The 25,006-nt window shown below is 35.8% G+C and overlaps 1 protein-coding gene, 1 non-coding gene and 1 pseudogene across 2 annotated transcripts in view; all 3 read right to left on the reverse strand.

Annotated features, from left to right (window-relative positions):
* LOC134652124 (collagen alpha-1(XVIII) chain-like) overlaps positions 1 to 10,020 on the reverse strand; it is a 60,326-nt gene extending 50,306 nt beyond the window's left edge. The window contains exon 1 of the mRNA XM_063507292.1: positions 9,820 to 10,020. The gene's annotated coding sequence lies outside the window, so the exon portion shown is untranslated. The remainder of the gene's footprint in view (positions 1 to 9,819) is intronic.
* LOC134652328 (uncharacterized) lies at positions 4,422 to 13,794 on the reverse strand (annotated as a pseudogene).
* A 9,100-nt stretch (positions 13,795 to 22,894) lies between these two features.
* On the reverse strand, positions 22,895 to 22,967 carry Trnat-agu (transfer RNA threonine (anticodon AGU)). Its single transcript has one exon. It is a non-coding gene; the product is annotated as a tRNA-Thr (tRNA).
* Between the last annotated feature and the right edge of the window lie 2,039 nt (positions 22,968 to 25,006).

Here is a 25,006-nt window from a genome sequence, read left to right on the forward strand (position 1 = left end):
ATTACCAGTAATGAAAGATGATATTAATGAAATTCAGAATTTAATTGACGGTATTGAGTATTATCAATCACTTCTCGATAACGATTCAAAAATGAAACTGGTAACCTTCGTCTTAAAAAGTAGGCTTTCTCAGTCAGCTAAACTAAAGCTGCTACCAGAATATACTACCGTTGACGCTTTAATCACGGATATGAAAAATGAGCTTTTACCAAAAAAGTCAGTGCCATGTTTACAAAAACAACTTTTAAGTTTAAAACAAAACGAAATGTCTATCGATGACTATGGTAAACAATTAGCAGAAATGTTTGTCGATCTTACTTTGTCGCAGGCGGGTGATAATGCCGATAATTATAAGGTATTGCGACCCTTAAATGAACGCCAGGCTATTCAGAGCTTCGCTGATGGGCTGCGAAATCGCAGACTCAGCACTATAATCGCTGCGCGGAATTTTACCACCCTAAAAGATGCAGTTCAAGCTGCCATAGATTACGACCGGTCCACTCCAAGTACGTCTGAAGGGATTTTGACAATGGCACGTAATCATAATTATAATTCGAGATATTTCAGAGGCCCATCATCCTCATACTCTAGGGGACACCGTGGAAGGTCGTACTCAACACGCGGCCATCAACCGGCAAGGTACGGGTTCAGTAGCCGACAGCGAGGCACGGGACGTGGCTTCCAACCTGCGGCTGCCCGAGGAGCAACGAGGCCTTACCAGCAGAATAGAGGTAGGTCCCAATTCTATTCCAACAGAGCTAGGAACAATGGGATACGCAGTCAACAGCAAGTACATGTAATGACGGATAGTAACGTGTCGAATAGTAACGAGAATCAGTTTTTTCGTGACTGAAGAATATATTTTAATTAACAGCAATAAGAAACATAGTTATGTAGAATTATCTTTTGGTAACGGTATTTCGACTCAATATTTAATTGATACGGGTTCTACCATATGTGCTATAAAATATAAGTACATACATAATCAGAATATTCCAATCCATAACGATAATGTAGTAGTCAGCGGATTAGGCGGCAAAGTCCAACCTATCGGATATGTTTACTTAGACCTTAATTATGGAGATCATAGCCTTAATCAAAAGTTTTATGTTTTCAATTCTTTGCCATGTACGGCTGGCGGCATCTTAGGACATGACTTTTTCAGAAAGTACACGTCAACTATAGACTACTATGATAGCACTTTGACTTTAAGGAATGGCTTAGATTGTAAAATAATATTACCGCTATTTATAGAGGATAGCAACCGTTTGACGGTACCGGCTAGGTCGGAATCTATACGTTACATAAAGACGAATATGGAAGAGGAATGTGTGGTGTGCGCGAATGAGATTCAACCCGGATTGTTTATGGCTAGTGCATTAGTGAAACCTAACAATGGAAAGATACCTATTCGTTTGCTTAATACGACTGAAAATGATTTGACTATTAACAAATTAAACCCGACTATTCACAAAGCAAGTGATTACGATGTATGTATGTTTGGCGAAACGCATAAAAATGCGGAACGGGTTAAAAAGATGTTTTCTTATTTAAAAATTAGTCACTTAAATAGAGAGGAACAAATTTCTATTGAGAAATTGTGTGCTAAATACTGCGATATTTTTTATTTGCCAGGGGACAAATTAACGACAACGAACATTTATAAGCATAAAATTACTTTAAAACAGGATGTACAACCAGTGTACTCTAAACCGTATAGGCTGCCACATTCCCAACAAGGTGAAGTACAAAGACAGTTAGATAGTATGTTGGATCAAGGTATTATAGAGCCGTGTAGAAGCGAGTGGTCAAGCCCAATATTACTAGTGCCTAAAAAATCGGATAGCAGTGGAAACAAGAAATGGCGATTAGTAGTGGACTACCGTAAACTTAATGATTGTATTACATAAATGTAGGTATTTTTCATTAGGTCGAATATCTACTACTCGTTAAAAAAAAAATTGATTGAATTAATAAATAATATAGCTTAACATCTTTAAGCAACTCAAACCTACTAAGTGTTTTATTGCGTTTTTGAAAACAAAATACAAAGTCTACATTAGGTATATTAGAATATTAGAATAAACAAAATCCGTGATGCGTCAAATATTTTATTACACCTATTACGGGCTCCCATTCTATTTGAAAGACAAAGTTACTCTGCGGCTAACGTTTCCTCTCAAAGTTTACGAAGTTCGCGATAGGATATCCTGCACTTAGCCGAGAATGATAAAGACTCACCGCGGAATAAAACTTGGTGTCTTTATAAATAGGTACCAAACGGGATAAGGTTTAATAACATGATTATATTTAGAAAAACATGATTTCAAATTAGCTTGTATTAATTTAGTAGCATAATACGGAGTATTTCTTAACTCTTAGCTTAATTTTGCGAGGTGAAGAAGGCATTTGACTGACTAGTCAAATCAGTTTATTTTTTAAAACAGTCAAAACGATTAGCCACTATTTAATCTATACGAGTAGGTACCTATAAATCACCCAATGACTTCACGGTCAAATTACAGGCTCTTTATAGTTTTTTTCCGATTTATTAAATACATTTTTTATCAAAAAATAGCGGTCTACGCTTGATTCGCAATAATTTTCTGATACTTTATTTCGTTCTTGGTGTGTGTTTTTTTTAAATAAAACAGTCAACATCCTGCAACTTTGAAAAAAAAAATGGTTTTCCCATGGAAAACTTCACAATCTGATTAGACAATTTTATTTAGCGGTTCCTAGGTTGATCCCATAGAAAAATGTTGCTCAGTATGACCTATATTCGACTCGTCAAATATAGCTAATGGTTGGTAAAACCACGTGTCACATTAATATTTATTAATATTATTACAGCAAACAAAAGAGCTCGCACTTAAAACGTTTTAAATAATGCTAAATGAAATAAAAAATTAATGCAAAAAAAACAAATAGGTAACAATAAAATAGGTAACTGCGACAGCAGTTATTAAGCTTATAAAATAACCATCTCGAAGAAAACGGTTACATTAAAATGTCAAAAGCACTCAAAGTTAAATAATTAAGCACTCAAAGTGTTCTTACTTTTAAGGGTCGTTCACAGGAAAATCTGGCGGATTTCTGTCCTAAAACTGTTATGAGGTGTGTTTTTATAAACCGCGGATATTATGACAGGCATTCGGGTTTATTCGCGGTGTAATCTGTTTTACGTGACAGATATTACTGGATGAGGGGAACAAAAACCGGCTTGAAATGTGTATTTGGTATTCTGTAGGGTGGAGTTAGGTCCACTTGAAAAAATACAAATGTATAATAATGTGGTTGTGTTTATATACACATTAGGAATAAATATACTAGTATTGTGTAATATGATAAGTCCAGTTGTATTTTGAGAATAAAGTTTTAAGTAATGACATTTAATTGATCGAACGTTATAATGGAAATGTATTACTGCTACTTTGAGACACAGTCAAGTATACAAACCAAACATTAAGTCTCAAAATTCTATTTTAACCCGTATTTCTCCCTGCAAAGCTCTCACAAACGGATATGTCAAAACATAAACTGCAAACATACAGACGTTCACTGAACGGTATTTTATTGAGCTACTTAAGATGCCAAACGGCAAGTATGTTACGTGCAACTTCGCGGTAAGAAGGAGTTCAAACTCAAAACGACCAGAATTCACAGAAGTGTCTTGTTGCTGATAGACGGGCCGTATGCTTGTTTGCACCCGATGTGGTATAAAAATACTTCACTGACGAATCATAAATTACGGGCTATTTGGTTGACATTTTGTATTTGAATTAAATATTAAAAATCCGTGGTTTTGTCAAATATTCATAAATTTAGGTAAATATATTTTGAGAGCTTTATGCACCGTATTTTTATTGAATTTGGTTAACATCAGGGTATGAATAGAAAACTAAATGACATTGTAGTAAATCAAAAAATATTTCTCTATTTTACAAAAAGTAATTTAATGTTGCATATAGCGTTGTTGCAACACGGGCATTACATTGAACTCAACCAAACAATTGAAAACTGTGACACATCAATGTCATTTCGAACATCGATCGTCCGAGATAGTACCTTGAGTTTAGTAGCAAAGGTATGAACTCGTACTAAACACTGAAATAAATAAACACTAATCAATACGTTTTACGTAGGTATAATAGCTAATGTAGTAATTATAGCTATTACTACTAACAAATTTCATTTAATAGCTCGTTGAAAATGATTGTTGTTTGACTTTACGCGTGTCATTATGTTCCTATCGATTTCTGTTGGAAGAAATAATTGAACACACAAGAACAATTGCGAATGGATAAAAATTTACATAAAATGTATTTTTAGTGCTCCGTAGTGCTAATTTAAACTTAAAGAAAGGAACCTATTATTTATTATTTTGATGGTATTCAAGGAAAATCAGCATCATCATCATCATCATCAGGCTATATTAGTCCACTGCTGGACATAGCCCTCCCCTAAAGAGCGCCAAAGCGCCCTGTCTTCAGCTTGCCGCATCCAGCATCTGCCTGCAGTCTTTCGCAGATCGTCATCCCACCTGGTCGGAGGGCGCCCTACACTACGTTTGCCGAGTCGCGGTCTCCACTCAAGAACACGTTTACCCCAGCGGTTGTCGGTTCTTCGTGAGATATGGCCAGCCCACTGCCACTTCAGCTTGCTAATTCTTTGAGCTATGTCGGTAACTTTGGTTCTGTGTCGGATGTATTCGTTACGAATCCTATCCTTCAGAGAAACCCCGAGCATAGCTCTCTCCATAGCTCGCTGAGCGACTTTGAACTGGTGGACCAACCCTACTGTGAGAGTCCATGTCTCGGCTCCGTAGGTCATGACGGGTAGGACGCACTGATTGAAAACTTTTGTTTTCAAGCATTGCGGTATGGATGACGAGAAGACTCGGCGAAGTTTCCCGAACGCTGCCCAGCCCAGCTGGATCCTCCTCTTGGCCTCCTTCTCGAAATTGTTTCTACCTAACTGTAGACTCTGCCCAAGGTAAGTGTATTCGGAAACGATTTCGAGAAGGTGACCATGTACGACTATCGGTATTGGATCAATGTGGCCATGAACACCTCGATATAACGATAGTCTATTTGGCATCGCTGTAGGGATTCCAGAACAGCCCAGGTGTCGACAGAGTCAAAGGCCTTCTCATAGTCCACAAAAGCTAGACACAGGGGCTGATTATATTCTTCGGACTTCTGTATAATCTGCCTCACTGTGTGAATGTGGTCTATCCTCCGCCATGGTGCCATATCCTCCGCGAAACCCTGCCTGCTCTGGCGGCTGAAACTCGTCGAGTCTCCTGGCGAGACGATTCGTGACCACTCGTGAGAACAGCTTATAGACGTGGCTCAGGAGCGAGATGGGTCTGTAATTTTTAAGGAGAGTTTTGTCTCCCTTCTTAAAAAACAGCACCACCAAACTCCCGCTCCACGTCTTTTGAGTTCTCCCACTGGCGGCGTTGAAGAGATTCTGTATTTCCTGTATAACAGGGGCTCCTGCAGCTTTCAAAAGCTCTGATGTTATTCCGTCCTCACCGGGGGCTTTTCCATTTTTAAGCTGCCTCAGAGCTTGCACGATCTCGTCTCGTCAAGGAAAATATCCGAGTTAAAAATTAGTGTTTTTTTTTTTTTACTTTTAACGCCCAAATTTTTCAATAAACAGCGGATAAACAAATATATAGGCGATCCAGAATAGCAATTTCTACTTCCAGGTTATAAATAATGTAAATACATTACCACCATTGACCAAATAATCTTTCTATAACAAGCAAATATTTTGTAAGCTAACCAGTAATTGAGTCTTCGTCTCGCTGTCAATTTTAATCTTTAATGAGACAAAGGTTAGACATTTTGCAATGTCTATTTACGATTTCAATTATTTCCAGGCATTCGATAACTATAAGAACAAAAGCTATACAATCGCCCTATAGCTGGCGCGTGTCAAGTAGATGTACGAGTATTATTTGAAGAACTTGCGTGTTTGAAAACCAACTAGGGAATATCACCGCGCGACGTTTGTTAGTTATTCTTTATTTAACCTTGTCCGTATATTCTTTTGTATTATTTGTTAGTCCAGTTGAATGCCTCAGTACAATGATTTCAAACCTACGTCTTATGTATTATGTGTATTTATAACTACGATTCTTGCTATTTTTGCCAAATACAAAGTCGTAAACCTAAAGAAAAACATATGTTCATTAAATAAAATGACGCTGGCTTTAAATACACATACCTACTTTTATTTTTATCGTCATTAAAGCAAATCATTTTGCTGACTTCATATCTAGCATGTAACGTATTTATAACTGACTTCTGTAACACAGGTCTTTACCTAGCTCAGAAGTCAGGGACTTCAAAACCCACTTTGTAACTTGTTTTTTGTCAATACAAATATTTTATTTTTATTTTTTTATTATAGCGGTTAACGATTTATCTGACAGAGCCCTTGAAGCCTACTTGCAAAAAATATATATATTTGTATGAATGTTTTAAATAGGTACATCAGGAATTTAGCTCTCGATATTTTTAACGGATAAGCAAAACCTCAATCGCATGATTAGGAACCATGAAAATCACATATTTATCAGAGTCATTAAATCACCATTCCACGAGGGAACAATAACGCAGTGCTTGTTTACCATATACATTGAAAAACAATAAAAACCACATTAAACAAATAACAATCACGAAGTAATAAAACAGAAATATGTGTGTAATAATACGAATCGTAAACGGGGTGAACCATGTTGTCTTTGTGTCGAATTTTTCGCTCGCTCGAGCATATGTTGTATTATTTTTTATAGGAAATCTGTTATCCTCGTTCCTCTCAATGAATTTTTTGAACGTTATTATAAGTATAGGGCTAATGCAGTTGAAATAGCATCGTTTTATAAACAAATTCAAACCGAAAATATGTATATATATATGTATATATTAGTTATGGAATTTGTTCATTTTAATTTGATGCAAATGAGCAATAATAGTGTCTATTTTATCTTCTACCAAGATGCTGAATTGGATAAGAAAAAACGGAAAGACAACTCTGGGCTGTGACGCAGAACCTGAGGGTAGAACCGAAATAAGCGGTAAGAGGATATAAAGAGGTAGCAAGATTATCTGATACTTACTTCTTGAAATATGATTTTTTTGCCCGAAATACTGCTACCGGATTTAAGTTTTTTTAGGGTATTTGGGTCTGTATTGCTTATAAATTATGTTAAATTTGACTAAGATTCTCAAGCCTATTGATGTCAAGTTCTCTTTACCAGATTATCTAAAATCAGGACAAAGAGTACTGAAAATGCTACGCAAGTATTTCTATTACGTACAATTTCATTTCACTTGCTTCCGAAAATAGTTTTTCAAAATTCTCTCGCAGTGCAAATATATCCATTGACCCGAACAGTGCTAGCGCACAGTGCAGGTGCGTTATTGCAGTTTTCGGATTTTTGCCAAATGTGTTAGTTTATTTTCAATGATTTTTATCCTTGTTTGTTTTTAAATTACTACTTTACGTTAACAATAATACGTTACTTTAAAAATGATAAATATAAATAAATATTAGGGGACATTTTACACAGATCAACCTAGCCCTAAACTAAGCAAAGCTTGTACTATGGGTACTAGGCGACGATATACATACTTATATGGATAAATACATAGTTATATACATAGAAAACACCCATGACTCAGGAACAAATGTTTGTGTTCATCACACAAATAATACAAATATGCCCTTACCGGGATTCGAATCCAGGACCATCGGCTTCACAGGCCTCGCTACCCACTTAGGCCAGACTGGTCGTCGAACAATGTGTTCTGCAGTTTAGTTATTTCATTATCTTTCAATAAAACAATGATCTAAATGTCTCAATTTGTACACGTTATTATTTACTTAAATGGCACTTAATCGCGTATAATCAAGTTTAAGTAGGTATTTCTTTAATACCGTGGGCTGTGAAGACAATTGAAACGCCGTACGTAATTTCAAAACTTAAATTATACCGGGATTAAGTCATGGAGGCCAATTAAAACTTATATTTAACATCATAATTATATCTAACATAATTATGTAATTTTGTTATCATTCGCCCGTGTGTCATGCTTACACCAGTACAATTCAGTACATGTACGTACAAGTATGAGCGAAATGCACGCGCTAATGATAATTAAAATGACATTATTTTGATGTCAGTGTAACAGAACAATTCGACTTTCAGTTATCCGATCTGTTTCCGATATGATACTTATCTGTCAGTGTCAAAATCAAAAGTGACGGGTTGGTTGCAGAAAAGTCACTTTTGACACTGACAGATCGGAAACAGATCGAATAAATAAAACTCTAATTGGCCTGTACGTTCAAATTGGCTTCCTGTTTGAGTAAATAATAATGTAAAACTTCCAATAGTTCCAATTAACATACAGATATTAAATTGGTATGGATAAACCGCCAATACCATCATCCATTAGTAAACATGTTGTTAAAAGCAATGCATCTAAATATGTGTCAAATATATCAGGTCGTAAATATTTCAAAAGGGTGCTTTTTGTTTAAAAGCCGCAAACCATTCACGTCATAGTCGCACCAATATATTTAATGGGACCCTTTTGTACATAACTATACGTAGGTACTACGTTTGTGGCTTGATTTAAAATATTCTGATAATTTTTCAACTGTAGGTACAAATAATTGTAATATTTTTTTTAGTAAAAGTACGACAATACGCTAATATCTGCATAAGCTAAAACTTACTCTACTTGTTAACATTAAGTTACAATTAAAGACTACTGTACCGTTATGTGATTTTGACACAAAGTGTAGGTGTAGATTTTGATGAAAATTGATAGGCGAACTAAGTACCTTCGACATAGGTTTTCACAGTGCAAAGTACAATAATTGGCAGTAAGATTTTATGCCAAATATGAATGAGTACCTAACCTAGCGGTGTATGTACCTTATGTATTGTAATATGTATGCATGTATGTTTTAATACTGTATTGTATAGAACACTCCAGTTCATATATAGAACTAAATACTCAGCATAAAGGCTAACGTATCCATTTAAGGGATCGCTTTCAGTTAACATTTGATGATAGTGTTTTTCCAGTTACATCCAAAAAAGCCTTGGGACCGCTATCCAACCTAAACCCAATATTTAACGTGATCACTATTGCAAAACCGAACGCCATGTCCTTAAAAGCCCAGACAGGAAACTAGGTTTCATTGATTACTTCGCAAGCACTAGAAATGATAATTGGTACGTACTAAGACTCGAACTTACGACCTCCAGTAAGTAAGGCATGCGACTTATAGTCACGCAGTCACACAACAACTAAATAAGAACCTATGTTAAGAAATACCAAACTTTCTTAAAATGAATTATCTTACCTATTTATCTAAAATCAACACCATTCATTAATTTAGAGAAATATCAACATGTTATGTTATGAGACTTAAGACGAATACCTAAGTTATTTATTACTTCAATTGGTATAAATTAGGCTATATGGATAAATATTCCCGAATTGATTAAATATTAATATGAAATTTAGCTAAAATGATGTCCATTAAGTTAAGAATCAACTTATTAACATAAGTGATTTTTTATATATATTTCATAGCACCAACCCAAATCAGGAAACGACTTAAAAATCCTTCAAACTTACAGCCTTAATTTAACTTTGGGTTGAATTCGTGTGCTGCTATCTTAACAGGCTATTTGTTCCAAATGGTTAACGCTCACCGAATAAAACAAAATAGACCTTAAGTAAGAACGTTTGCGGGTAACATTTTACGACCACCCTAAAACGCTACCTGTGCTTAGAAAAACAATCACGGCATAATAAATAAAAGTATGCCCAAAGTCACGCTTCACAACACACACAAGAGTACACTGTGCACGGTTGTTTTTTTTTAATATTTTATTTGAAGGCTCGAGATCTCAGCTGGCTCGAGCCGCGCGAGACAGTCTCGTAGCTCGTAGCTGTGCGTCCGACTCGCAACGTCGCTACGGCGGCACTGGCTACGCGGGGTACTACAATCCGCGCTACAGTTTAGATTACTCCGTAGCACAGATTTCGACAATCGATTATATCACACAATTTATAGAAAACCATGAATATAAATCTGATTATAGAATAATAATTTACTTAATTTGAATATGAACAAAGCTCGGATTTAATTATTTTCTTCTTTCGGTGCCATCATGCGAGAGGATGAATCTTGAAATGTTGTTGTCTGGCTTTATTAAATAGAAACCTGTCATAACTACTTTTTGGTTTGTTTATTCTGATCAAGTGTTATTAAGATAGGTACCCAACGATTACCTAATCAACCATTAGCAAAATTAACACCTGTGCAAATAGAATATATACTTACTCTTACAGCTTAGGTGTAAAAGGGCATATGTTACGTGGAACTTACACCATTTTTCACCTTCACTGCGCGAGACTTGTACACTTCTTCACTAGGGCTACAGAAATAAATATATATTCTTGGCATTAATTTGCTTGCTTGCGACGCTAGTAAGATGATGACCCCAGTTAAGTGTCCCACGGCTGGGCAACAGACTAACTACTTTCCTAAAATCCGACACTGTCGAGATTGTAGATTTTGTATTCATAGTAAGTATATATTTATCTTTGCTTCATTTTATTTACTTTCCATTCCTGCTATGCCAATGTTTTTATTTCAGCATTTTTACGAGACCTAAAAAGATTAGAAGAACATATTTTCATGATACCTACCATTTAAGAAAATAAGAAAGATTTCTTTTGGAAACAATGAAAACCTTCTTCAGTATTAATAATCATTCGCCTTTGTAATTCGTACTAATTTTATGTTATTTTTAATATGCCTTTTTGTACAATACAGAGTTTACTATGTACTACTACTACTACTAGTAGTCGTACTTATTTAAATATTTTAAATTACAACTGTTGAGTTATTTTTTTTTTAATTGCTCTCTAACGCCATTTTAATTTAGGTATCACAGTAATTGTAAATGCCTTTTGATTTTTCTTATTTTTTTCTTATAAGCATCTTCGTGACATAATTCTCATTTTTAGGGTTCCGTACCCAAAGAGTAAAAACGGGACCCTATTACTAAGACTCCGCTGTCCGTCCGTCCGTCCGTCTGTCACCAGGCTGTATCTCACGAACCGTGATAGCTAGACAGTTGAAATTTTGTATGTAAATGATGTATTTCTGTTGCCGCTATAACAACAAATACTAAGAACAGAATAAAATAAAGATTTAAGTGGGGCTCCCATACAACAAACGTGATTTTTGGCCAAAGTTAAGCAACGTCGGGCAGGGTCAGTACTTGGATGGGTGACCGTTTTTTTGCTTGTTTGCTTTTTGCTTGTTTTGCTCTATTTTTTTGTTGATGGTGCGGAACCCTCCGTGCGCGAGTCCGACTCGCACTTGGCCGGGTTTTTTTCTGAGTCACGAGCTTAAATAAGAGCTTTCCTTTTACAAAAATCCAGATCATTATAACTGGAATGTAATACTGGATGTCTGAACTGTGGATCCCATTACAAAGGTCAGCCTGGAATTACGCAAAACAAGAAAGATTGCTCGAGCAAATGGAATAACTGAATAAAATATCAAGTATTTTGTTAAAATTACATCGGAACTCTGAAATAATATGAGGAATTTGAATGTATTTATCAATTTTACTTAGGTATTTGAAGTACTTCTTAGCTTGGGAAAATGAGTCGGGCCAAGGTAACTCTGCATGTCTTTTGCAATGATAGAGTCAGGCAATGCCATGATTATTTACATAAGTGTTAACTTTAGATATGCCGTGTGATGGCCGGCTTTTAGAATAGCGCCAACCCTCACATGGGATAAGGGTGTCGTACGAGGCGACTAAGTCCACAAACGAAGCAAAAAGCTGTTTCGTCACAGGGGAGATGGACCTCTTAGCATTGGCTTGCAATCCATCTAGGAGAAGGATACTCCCAAAATTAAATCCCGGTATGGAGTTACCGTAAGGCGCGAGTAGGGTCCAACCTGAAATAAGCGGCAGATTCCTGCAGCCGACCTGCCTCCACACGTATTGGCTCGCCTTTCCTGTGGGATAAGACATAGTGAAGCCGAGAGGGTAATGCAGGTGCTGGGCATCCCTGCGTTTCCTTAATTCCGTCCCAGGCGGTGTTAAGTCTGGAGAGGTCATTGTCTCTCCGATTTGCACCATAAATCGTCTGCAATAGACGCAAAGGCCAATTGAACTTTAGATAGCAGCAACTAGAATATAACTATAGTTATAAACAAATACTCATAACTACGGAGATGATTTCATTTGTTACGAAGTTTATTTTTTGTTTCATGAATTCGTTACATTAAATAAAAATGTTTACGATATATAAAAGAATACTGTTGCAAATGATTATTCACTTCAGATACCAGATGAACCAGAATAAATATGTGGATTGAAATTCTACACACAGGTTTTTAACATGTTGTACTGAGAATGTTTCAAACTTTCTGCCATTAAGTAAGTAGTTCTTAAAATTACTTATTGTTTTTGTAATATTAATCAATCAATCAATCAATAGAGCTCTTTAATATAAAAGTGAAACATCTTCGACATGATTATTTATAATAATACCTAAAATATGCGGTTTTCTGATCCTTTTATTCTCGCTCTCTTCTCTTTGAACGAAAGCACCCTCGAATCGAAAACTTAAATCAATGTACCCAAACCCCAATGCTGACAAACCTCAAAGGTAATTAGTTTAATAAGTACCGTGTTAACTAAATAGGTAACCTAAAATTTCCAATGATTATATTTTGCCAAAGAAAAATAATTATGCCGTTTCAAATAGAATTGGCACCTATGGCAACAAGGATTTAAATTGAGTTTGTTGAAGAATGGAATTCATTTGTGGGTCACAAAATAAAAGTCTAAAGATAAAAATGTTTGTATGAACTCTTGTTTTCATAATAACTCACATTTTATAGAAGACGGGATTGCGAAATTTATTTATTTTATTTATTATTGTTTTAACGTCGGTAAATAAAGGTAATAAAATAAATTTCGCGATAGATCTGTCTATAAATGTGAGTTAATATGAAAGTGAGTGAGTGAGTGTTCAAAACGCGAAAGTTTTAAAAATATTAAACTCATGTTTTGTTATTGTAATCAAATATCTATGAAAACCATACAAAAGTAAGCCCATTTATTCAATGGTAGTATGTCTCACAACAGTTTAAATTCGAAAAATAAGCCCGTTTGAAAACACACTCCTCATTGTAAATGTGTTATTAATACACTGTATGAAAATAGGGTTGTGCTTAAAATGGCTCGAAATGACGCAGGGCTACTTTTTATTACCGTGTGCCTACGTACAACGCGTACTGTATCTACATACTTAGAAGCCTAAGTAGTCAGTCGGTCAATGTGTGGTTTTAAAAGATTTTTTAAGGCCAGTATGATGTTACGCAAGTCTTTACTTGCGTAACATCATACCGGCCTTAAAAAACCATACTCACTCACCCACTTAACCATTACTCACTCTTTAGTGAGTAATGGTTAACAAAGGGTCATACGCACATATTAGATACACTTGGAATTGTAAGCGTGCATACCGTGGGCTCCGTACGTGTCCCCAGTTGGAGGTCGATTCTAATTTAACAATTTGTTGTGGTTTTAATAAAAACCACATACTGGCATCTTTTGAGCGTCGGTGTCTTGTCAGCACTGTGGAACATGGCGTCGCTGCGCAGCTGCACAAACGCTCGAGCAGCAGCCATAGAGTTGAATACTGGCCCTAATACGACCATGCCGTTTGGTGATTTGCGCGCATCTCATGCACGACTTTCACTTCATTTCGCATGCATCAATCAGCGTGAGCGTACATCAAGGTCGAATCAAAATAAGATCAAAAAGGTAACAAGCTAACAAGTATACTTAAATATGAATCGGGCTCCTAGTTGAAGTCCCCAAGGATCTTCACCGCTGGTCGTATGCTGCCGTCATCCAACGGGTCTAAGATCTTATCCAGATCCATCTCCACCTTAATGGGGGCATTATCACGCTGCGTTACCTGGAAAGAAAATTCTACAAGCTTTTTAAGGTAGAAAGGGTACTAAAATCTTGCATACAAATAACTGAATACAAAACTTGTCAGTAATTAGGCGACCAGGACTTCTATTGCAATCTTGCTCTTCACGAAGTCTGCCGCGACACTCCGTTTCTGGACCGAAACAATGCTAAATGCAACGCGATTGCACCAAACTTTGGGCCAGTTTTAACCGATTTAAAAGTTGCCTGTTAAAAGTTATAACGAAATGGATTCTCGGGGTTTGTTTGCTGCGTCCTGACTAGTATTAATGGACTACTTTTTGAGTAGCGGAGTTTTTCGTACATTGAAAATAATTGATTATAAAGATTAAAGAAAATGATACCAATATAAATAGGTACTGCAGTAAGCACTAAGGTTTGAATTGTTTGCTAGTTAGTACATACGTCGTCTAGTGATAGTATAGAGTAGATCGGGGACAATTGAAAGAAGATATGATTGAATTAATTCAATTTTTTGGATACGTATGACGCATTGCGAAACTCGGGGCAGACGGTAAATCTGTTTGGAATCCAGACTAAGAGCAATAGAGCGTACGAGCACAGTGGTCGTGTTAAAAATCCATTTAAAAAGCGGCCAAGTGCGAGTCGGACTCGCCCATGAAGGGTTCCGTATTTAGGCGATTTATGACGTATAAAAAAAAACTACTTACTAGATCTCGTTCAAACCAATTTTCGGTGGAAGTTTACATAGTAATGTACATCATATATTTTTTTTAGTTTTATCATTCTCTTATTTTAGAAGTTACAGGGGGGGGGGACACATATTTTACCACTTTGGAAGTGTCTCTCGCGCAAACTATTCAGTTTAGAAAAAAATGATATTAGAAACCTCAATATCATTTTTGAAGACCTATCCATAGATAACCCACACGTATGGGTTTGATGAAAAAAAAAATTTTGAGTTTCAGTTCGAAGGGGAGCCCCAAAAATTTATTGTTTTTTTTTCTATTTTTGTGTGAAAATCTTAATGCGGTTCACAGAATACATCTACTTACCAAGTTTCAACAGTATAGTTCTTATAGTTTCGGAGAAAAGTGGCTGTGACATACGGACGGACAGACAGACGGACAGACGGACAGACAGACAGACATGACGAATCTATAAGGGTTCCGTTTTTTGCCATTTGGCTACGGAACCCTAAAAATTGGGTAAAGTTTTTATAATTTTGATTTTTTTATTTACCTAAATATTTATATTTTTGTATATTTTTTAGAAAAGATTATAGGATCAAGGTTTACCACTCAATTTACGGATCAAATCGAGTCACCAATACAATTGTGGTCCAATAAAACATTCATGGAGGCGCGTGTCAGTGGCGACGATAAATAATGCTTTATCGTGGACGCCGTACGTATCGTGTGTCGAGCTGACGGCCGCGCTGAGGGCGTCCAGACAATACAATCGTGTGAAATACATAAGCCTGTAATCGGAAATAAGATGAGGCTTTAAATATTATGGTTTGAATACGTTCACAATCGTGGGAACTTACGACTTTATAGCCAGGAAGTGGTGCAAAAAGTACGAGTACGGCTGGCTGTGCTTAGAAAAACAATACACTCTTTTTTTGGGCAGTCGTGTAAAAATATTGTGGTTTGTGCCTACAAGGTGATACATTTTAATGTAGTAGAAGAGGAAACATTTAAGCAGGAGTTAAAAGGGAAGATCTTGATGAACTTGAGGTTTTTTTTTACATTGGGGAACTCCTAAAGTTTAAAACGTAGTCTAAGCCGACGGGCATGTATCAGAAATACTGTGGAAGAAAGAGGTATGCCTGGATCGTTGCAAGTAAAAATCCGTGATCTCTGCATACCACTTCGAAAAACAAGCCTACATATATTATACATACACTTCTGATATTGCTGTCGCTATGCTCTATTTACTCGCGAGAATCAACTTACTTGCTCGGCTCAAAATCAGCTCCTGAGCAAAATCTTAGTTTGCTCGCTTGGTTCACAAAAAACTATTGTAACTCTCTCTTTAGAGCAATTAGTTCAAATAAAAAGCAAGATGTCTCTGTGTGATCTTTTAGAAAAAAAGTATTGGCTAAAGTTTCGTAGAAAATTAAAAAAGTTCTCAAAGTGCACGACGTACGAGTATAAAACGTGCGGGTTCAGACGTTTTCTTTAAGACGGAAAAAGTTTCACTCCATTTTTTTTCCTGTACATGTAGCTTGTCATTTGAGTTAGAAACTTTGCTAAATTACATGCTTTTAATTCGTTTCAATTAGAACAAGGAAAACTGTAACTTGGGTTACACAGAAAAAATCTAAAAAGTCATTAATATTAATGTTTTTTTTAATTGGATTTCGGTAAAACACAAGGAGGAGCTACGCATAAAATGCCAGTTGTCAACGATATGCCAGGACCAAATGCTTGCATACTTCGGACACCTCTCACGTCGCTCTCCTGATAGCCTGGAAAGAGTAATAATGATGGGCAAAGTTGGAGGCTCGAGACCTCAGGCCCCTCGCCCTACGAGATGGTGTTCTCAAATTACGGCACCTATGCAATTAAAACTGCACGAGGCCATGCGCTTGGCGGGGAACAGAACCCTATAGAGGAACCTGGTCTTCAATAGAAGGACATGATGTCACGATCCTCAGTATTGAGGGACCGACTGAAGAAGAAGAAAACACAAGGTTTCCTAACCCGTAATGGAGGGTATTTTTAATATTTTTATTATTGAAATAATAGATTATAAAATGGCAAACCAGACAAAAAGATTGCAAAAAGCAAACAAGGGAGTCTTAAATCAGAGATCTATTCTGATAGTAATTTCTTGTTATCAAATGGATATAGGTTGATCTGTCAGCCAGAAACGAGACATTTTCAATGTTGACAGGTGATAGATTATTCGCTGCTTTCTTTTCTAGTTGCAGAAATGCCGCTGTTGACAATAAGTGACAGATCATACATACTCGTACCCATAACCGTTTGTTAAAAAAATAATAGACTCCCAAGTTAGACTGGGACCAAGCTAACTATGCACTGACTTTGATGTGACAAAGTGTGGAAGTAGGTACTTACTTATACTGACAAGTTTTATATAAATTGAAATTTAATGGATAAAAACCGGCTTTTTCGGTATTAGTATGCTAGTAGTAGCTTTAGTAAGAACAGTTACGATGAGTCCAACATATTTTGATAACCAGGTATATAATCTTACATAATGCTATACAAAAAATATTTCATTATAATAAAAATAGCACTCTCACACTACACCCAGCGGAAATGAATTAACAAAAATCCCAAAGACAACTTTGCTCATATAAAGTTTTCTTTGGCTTTCGAATTGAAAACTGCATTTTTCAGAGGGCTTGCAAACTCGGCTTAAAAGCTACGAGTCAGGGACAACGGAGTGATCTTTGTGAACCCTATGGTTATTGTTATAGGGGCTAGTTTTGCGTTGAACAGGATTGGGCAGCTAGTTTATAGTGACGTGCCTTAGGAGTTATTCCTGTTCTTGGGAATACTGTATACGATTCATTATTTTATCATTGAGTAGTACTTTATGCCAAGGCGAAATACTAAGCATGCCTTTTATTTACCTATGCTATGAACATTAAATTAGTATTGGTATACTAGGCTATATAATGATACTCCCCCGTTACGTTTTACGGTCTCTTAGCCTTAGTCAGTAGTGAGTCTGCCTAAGAATAGGAGGTCCCGGGTTCGAATCCTGGTAAGGACATTTATTTGTGTGTTTGTATCACAAATATTGTTCCTGAGTTATGGATGCTTTTCTATTGTACTTATATAACTAGGTATATACTAAGTATAAAAACATATTACTGACCACGACTCAAATGTCACCCTGTATATATCGTCGTCTAATACCCACAACACAAGCCTCAATAAGCTTACTGTGTAGTGGGACTAAGTTGACCTACAGATCAAAATGTAAAATTGTCCTGTAATATGTACCTATTTTTTTTTTAATACAGGAAAAATTTACAGGTAACAATTAGGGTTTCTAATACCAGGATACCGCAATACCGCGATGCATTAAGTATACACTGTTCGTATCGTGGGGTGACAAGTAAAAGTCACTAACTAATATCCTTGAAATTATTGGACAATAAACCATGTTACAAGTGTAATAAAGTGCATTGTTAATTTAATTTTTCGATAGTACTTAGCGAGTTTTACTTGTCACCCGACGATATATGTCCCCATGAGTTTAGGATTATTACAGTTATTCCTGTAGTGGGCGGAATAATATTTTAAGCAACCGTTGTTTAAGAGGGGTCAAAAAAGGCGAGTGGCGTGAGTAACAATTTGAGGCGAAGCCGAAAATTGTTAATTAAATAAAGACGCCACGAGTATTTTTTGACTCGGTTAAACAACGTTGCATACAATACTGCCACGAGTATTTTTTGACTCGGTTAAACAACGTTGCATACAATACTTTTTCTACGACCAAGTACTTACTTTGAAATAAAATTGTAAATTTAACAAATATTTTTACTTCAAGAAGTAGCAAAAATGGAGGGTACGGGCGGTAAAAGAATGAAAGAATGAATGAAATAAAAAAACATGTCTATGGTTCACTTATTTGTCAGAAATGACATTTAAAATAAGGTTTGCAACACTGTATTTCATTCAATATTTTTTAAGTGGTCATTACACGAAGTATCGTAAAATCGCCAAAAAGATACTGCGTGTAAGCACAAATTCTTTTTTGGGAATAGACTAAAGACCTGTCTTGACAGCTATAAGGTAGGGTTTTAAAGGTGTGTGCACGACCCTTTAAATGACAAATAAAAGTACCGGAGTAGAAAAAATCTGTAACACCAGCATCCCTACAAGTGTAGCGCGGATGCGGGAAATGAGTTCGGTACGGCGACCGCTGCGGCGAGGGGTAATGTGCGGTGGTGTCCGTACCTTGCTAAAATTAGTGCCAGTAATTTCAAAATAAGTTGAATTTTCCACAGTTTAAACGCCGAAATAGTTTTAGTTTGCATGGACATTTTGAAACTAATATTTAGCGTTGTTGAAACAGGTAGGTATCTCCATAACTGGATGCAGTTATTCAATACTATGCCAGCGAGCAAAATACGAATAATTATTGAAAACAAACTAGTTTATACGCCCGTTTACTAAAGAGCATCGGAAAATAAGAAAGCTTCCAGACATATTTAGACATAGACATCCTTTATTGGTAATGATAAATTACAGGTCACAACTGAATCTTGTGCCAATAAACTCGAATTTGTACAAGCGTTTTATGGTTTGCTATCGTTTCTGATTAAACACAGTTATAACACTTCTGCTAGATAATTATCATTAATGTACACATTAATGTACAAATTGAAAAATAATTGGTAATAAGACATTATTTACATATTATTTACGTCTTACAGAAGCTTTGTTAATAAAATTACAGATAAATTTGTAATTTAGATCCAATAAAGTAATCACTAATTCTACTCTGTCGGTAAACTCTGTTTTTTAAGCAGAGTAGGTACTTATTGAATTTAACGGAAGGAGGATTTTTCATTGCAGTAAATTATGCAAATGGCCGAAATGAAGTTCTAATCTTTTGCGGAATAATTAAATTTTAATTAATTCGCCGTTCAATAAGGAAAAAGTGGGCTTTAGATAAAAAAAAGCTTCATTTGCAAATTAAAACTTCTGGGGTTTTAGCCACTGCCTTTTTGTAGCGTTATATGCCAGCATGTCATTAAAATTGCAAAATTCATAGGATAATTATAAATTTAATTTACTTCAATGAATTATTTCTGCAAAAGACAATCAATATCTACTTGTTAGAACGAAATATACTTAAATATACAAAGTATATCTGCAACATGTAATGATTTATGGTACTTTCGGGTATTCTTCCCATATTTCCGCGAACAATATTTACAAGCCGATGCTTGCTTTATATTGTAAAAAATAAAGCATCCATTAATCAATTTGTCAGTATTCATGTCGTGTGACACGATATTTTCACGATAACATATTTTTCAACCGTGACACCGTTTTACACATTCATAATACACGGTTCAATGAAATTTTAAACTAGCAGCACGTGAGAAAAACAAATGCTGTATTATTGCATGACTGGCGAAAAGAGTGGTTATTTTTTTCTAATTGAGCAGGTCATTTACTTTTTAGCAAACTTCATGCACTTATTTCTTAAATTCGCTTTCAGTTGAAGTGGTCAATGATATAATACAAATATGTTTAAAAATATACACTCTAGAACAATGAAACAGATTCATTAATACCTAGATTAGTTCATTGAAACCACCCGTGCATATGCACCTACACTTTCCAGAATTTTAAAAATGTTCAATCAAAAATTCAATAAACAAGTAAAAACACTCAACTTTGTTAAACATCCTTCCAGTCATTGTTCTGAAATTATTACCTACTTAGTTAAATATCATTTGAGTTAAGTATTAGTTAGGAATAAGATAGGGATTATCTTTTTATATCAATCACGTCGTCAAAGTAACTTGCGTGGAGCTTTTTAGGTATAATTGACAAGAAAATCTCTGACGGATTGGTATAAATTTCCCCAAGACATTCCAAAGACGAATGCAGAGGCACGATTCGTCTTTAAATAACCGTTTGATTTTCTGCACGAGATTAAGAATAAATAAATTTTGGTTGCAAAAAATTATTGCATATAACCATAACATAATAAATAATAATGTGCAAATAATACTTGTAACTGATCAAGAGTAACTTTATAATTAACTGCTTAATTTTTTTTATAAATATTAAATCAGTGTACCTACCTGACTGATTTGAAGCACCTGCTATGTACTAATATTATGTTGTAAAAGGTATCGATAAATAATAAAATATTTCTATCGTTAAAAAATCCCAGTATTCACGATATTACTCCGGATAATAGTCCTGATTTAGTTCCTTAAATCCACAGAAGGCAAAACAAAATGCAACTCGAACTTAATGTCCAACGAAATTATTCACGTCACATTCTGCGAAGACTTTCCATTCATTCGCGTGTGTCCGTCGGTGCGCGGCGGGTCTTAAAAGACTTGTCAACGAACTGATACAAAGCCTATGATTGATGTGCTATTTGAGAGGGAACAAAGTGAAAGTGTCACTTATGTTACATGTAACGGTTTATTCCCTTATATTACATGTAAGGGTTATTTAAGGGATATTATATGTACTTGCAAACGTCTACAGATTTAGCTTTTCGATATGTTTCATTTTAATTTATGTTTATTTATCATCCTTTTATATCAGTATTTGCATGTTTATACTTTATAGTACCTTTTTTTATGCCTAAAGGGACTAAAATTTATATGTGGTACCAGTTTTTAAACACAAATTAGACACAATATTAGAAAGCAAGATAATTGTTTTCAGGGTTTCTGGAAATTCTTCCACTAAGGGGTCGAAAATTCAATCAATAAGAGGTTGAAAACTTGTATTATATGTTTCGAAATGGCGAACATTGGCATATGAGACTTAAGTGCCAGTAGGGTCTACATAAGACACTTACATAAGACCATTGTGAGTTCGCTGTGATAATTACTCAAAGAAGTATTTTCTAAATTTTTTTTTCATTCTTGAAACTTATAAAGCTTATCGCGAGGTCTAAAGCTCACAGAGCCACTAGTTTTAAATTACGACAACCAAAATAAAATTTCACGCGAACAAAGGCACGGGCAACAGCTAGGGTTAAATAAATCTAGACAGGGAATCCTTGAATGCCTTATTTTAGAACCAACAGAAGCAGCATTAAATAATAAACAGGGACAGCGCCAGAATACGCAGGTGTTTATTCTCGGTACAACGAAATTTATTAACAAAACAGTGCTCCAAATGATATACTATAGTTTCAACTAGAGTCTGTTCGGAAAGAGAAGAGTCGTGGAATTTATCGGGCCCCCTACATTCCACGACTCTTCTCTTTCCGCACAGACTCTAGCACGGTTACTACGAGTTGGCAATTGACATTGACGTTACTCTACCGTCTGCGTGAACTAGACCATCTCGCTCGCAACTATGTAATGTGCAATAGAGGGAATGCAATCGAGTTTACGCAGACACAAATTATTTAGAAACCTGCATAGTAACAAATGAGTAAAATTTGTTGATAACAAATATAATAAATGCAATTATTTTAATTATTTATATCATTGAGCGAACTTTTCGCAGTCTCGGTCATTCTAAAAGGGATCCGAATGCATAATCACTACATAGTAGGTATAAAACAAAGTCGCTTCCCGCTGTCTGTCTGTCTATGTATGCTTAGATCTTTAAAACTACGAGTGATTCAAGAGGAAGGTTTATGTATAATTTGTTAACCCGTGCAAAGCCGGGCGGGTCGCTAGTTATGTTATAAATTCAAGTACCTATCACAAGTTGAATACAAACTACGGATAATAAAATTATGAGCTACAAAGTATAAACAATAGGAATATATCAAGTTCCCTATAGTAAACAGTACCCAAACATAATAAGATCGCATGGGCTCTTTGTTAACATATTTATGCGCTGCAATACCAGCTTGCGAAATTTATTGCGTAATAACAATTTAATGACGGAAATGATGCCGTACAAGGCATAATATATTAAAATTAACGTCCGGAGAAGATGAAGGGATGCCCCAAATAAATTACCGAGGAATACCGGGCCTTTGGTTTTGTAAATAATCATGTTATAATCAAGTTCCTACGTGAGGCGGCTGTATTATATATATTAATTAACTGATTATTAATAAACTGAAGCATAAATTAATTTTGTATTAAGCAGAAACGTCTGCGAACGATGCTATTAAGCTTCGAAATAAATTAAAAGTGGAAAAATTCACTGTCTTGGGTGGGACTTGAACCCACGACCACTGGATCACTAGTACAGTGCTCTTCCATCTGAGCTACCAAGACCGTATCAATTCAGCGAATATTTCCACTATATATGAGCCCTAGGGAGGCTCTTGCAGTAGATGTCGCTATGAGCCTCCCGAATTTTTCCACTTTTAATTTATTTCGAAACTGAAGCATACTTATTAAATTAATTTTACGGAAGTTACAGGCTAGTGATTAATAGCTATATTAATAACGCGAGTAAACAGTATACTGAAATACAAATCATTGGATTTAGATTCTAACACACAATCTCTAGTTATTAAAAAAATGCTATTGATATAATAGTTGGTCAAACCAATTTGTCAGTAAATAAAAACAAAAAACTATACTCATGCTTTTCTTTTGGGTGCTAATACTAGTGTAAGACAAAGATAGTATGATTATCTCTGTTTATGTTTTAAATGAGACAGTCCTTTGACAAACTATATAATATGTGCTGATTAGTGCACGAGAAATGTATTGAGAGTCATGTCATTAGGCACTCACGCTTATTGGTGCAAATCACAGAACAAGTTAGAATGGCGATGCGAGCAGGGTACGTGTCGCCGCCGGTTTGAGCAAACGCTCGCATGCTACTCGCCCGCGCTGACCGAAAAACGAAGTAAACATGCCTTTTGCGCCACAATAACCTTCAGATTAAGAAGCCAGACATCAAATCTGTCTAAAGGAGGCGTATCCATTCACCGCGCACACAAGTTTTTACTACCGTTGCGCGAGTGTTAGTAAATGTGGAGAGCAACGAGCGGCGACACCGGTTCCGATACTAACTGCGCGCGATAGCCATTCTAACCTCTTTAATATGTTCTGTGGTGCAAATCGTACCTATCTATGTGGTATCATAATAGCTGGTTTAGCACAGGAGTGCCGCGACAGTATTTCGCCCGCGAAATAGACTACCCGTCTTTTTATAACTGTATTAAATAGAGAGACGGGTAGTTTATCTCGCGCGCGATATACCTAATATCGCGGAACTCCTTTGCTAAGCCTACAGTACCATAAATTGTAAAATCAGGACATCGCTCATGTGTTTATAATTATGATACTGTTAGTATGGTAACTGAAATAGGTAACTATAGTTATTTGTTTTACAAGGTGCAAAGTTGTTGTTAGTATTGATGCCCGAGCAAGCGAAAGAGTCCAAAATTCAACCACGAGCGTAGCGAGCGTTGCGAGGGTTTCAAAGCAGGGTTAAACAAAATTTCCCCCAAATGAAACAAAAAAAAAATTCACCACACCAACCCGAATAAAATATTAACTGCAAGATATCAAACAAAACCAAACCAAATCAAATCCAAATTTGCTATGAGTTTTTGAACAATCATAAGAGCCTTTACCAGATGGCGTAGTGAAAATTATATTTCTTAAAACAAGACTGAATTTTTTGCTGAATCTTGTCCGGGTTGCCCCAGATCCGAGTTTGCTCATTAGCCTTGTATCCAGCTTGTATGGAGCTCACAGGCTTACTGTTCGACTTGTATTTTACATACTTATGCGGGTTGCCTTTGCTCAACTGCATTTTGTATTTTGTGCTTGGTTTATACGAGAATGAAGTAACTTATGTATAGCACTAGTTTATAACTATGTCTAACTAAACATACTGTATCGGTACTTACACGTAGTAATAGTTAAACTTCCAGTTCAAGTGCATAGAACCGAGCCACCACCATCATAGCAACCAGCAACCATATTAATATACCTCTGTAACTAACATACTATGGATCGAACTTGGTCTGAATTAAATGATTTATTATTATTATTATAGAAACCAATTGTGCCAACTAAGCTCTAAGCATTTACTTGCAATAGATATCCACGAAATAAATATAGGTACTAACTTGTTCTTGTTTATCTATGGTGTGTGAGACGATAGACAAGTAGGCTGATGAAAAGTCCTTTGCTATGTTGTTAAAAGGTAAATTAAATGCAATATTAAAATACATACGTTTAATTTTAATTTAGTACCTAATAAGTAGTACTTACGTGATAAAGAGACTTTCAAGTAGGAATCACATTACTACGAGTATAAAACTATTTCATTACAATGGCCATGAATGCGG

This window comes from Cydia amplana, chromosome 11 (genome assembly GCF_948474715.1).
Source record: "Cydia amplana chromosome 11, ilCydAmpl1.1, whole genome shotgun sequence".
In the NCBI taxonomy this organism is placed as follows: Eukaryota; Metazoa; Arthropoda; class Insecta; order Lepidoptera; family Tortricidae; genus Cydia; species Cydia amplana.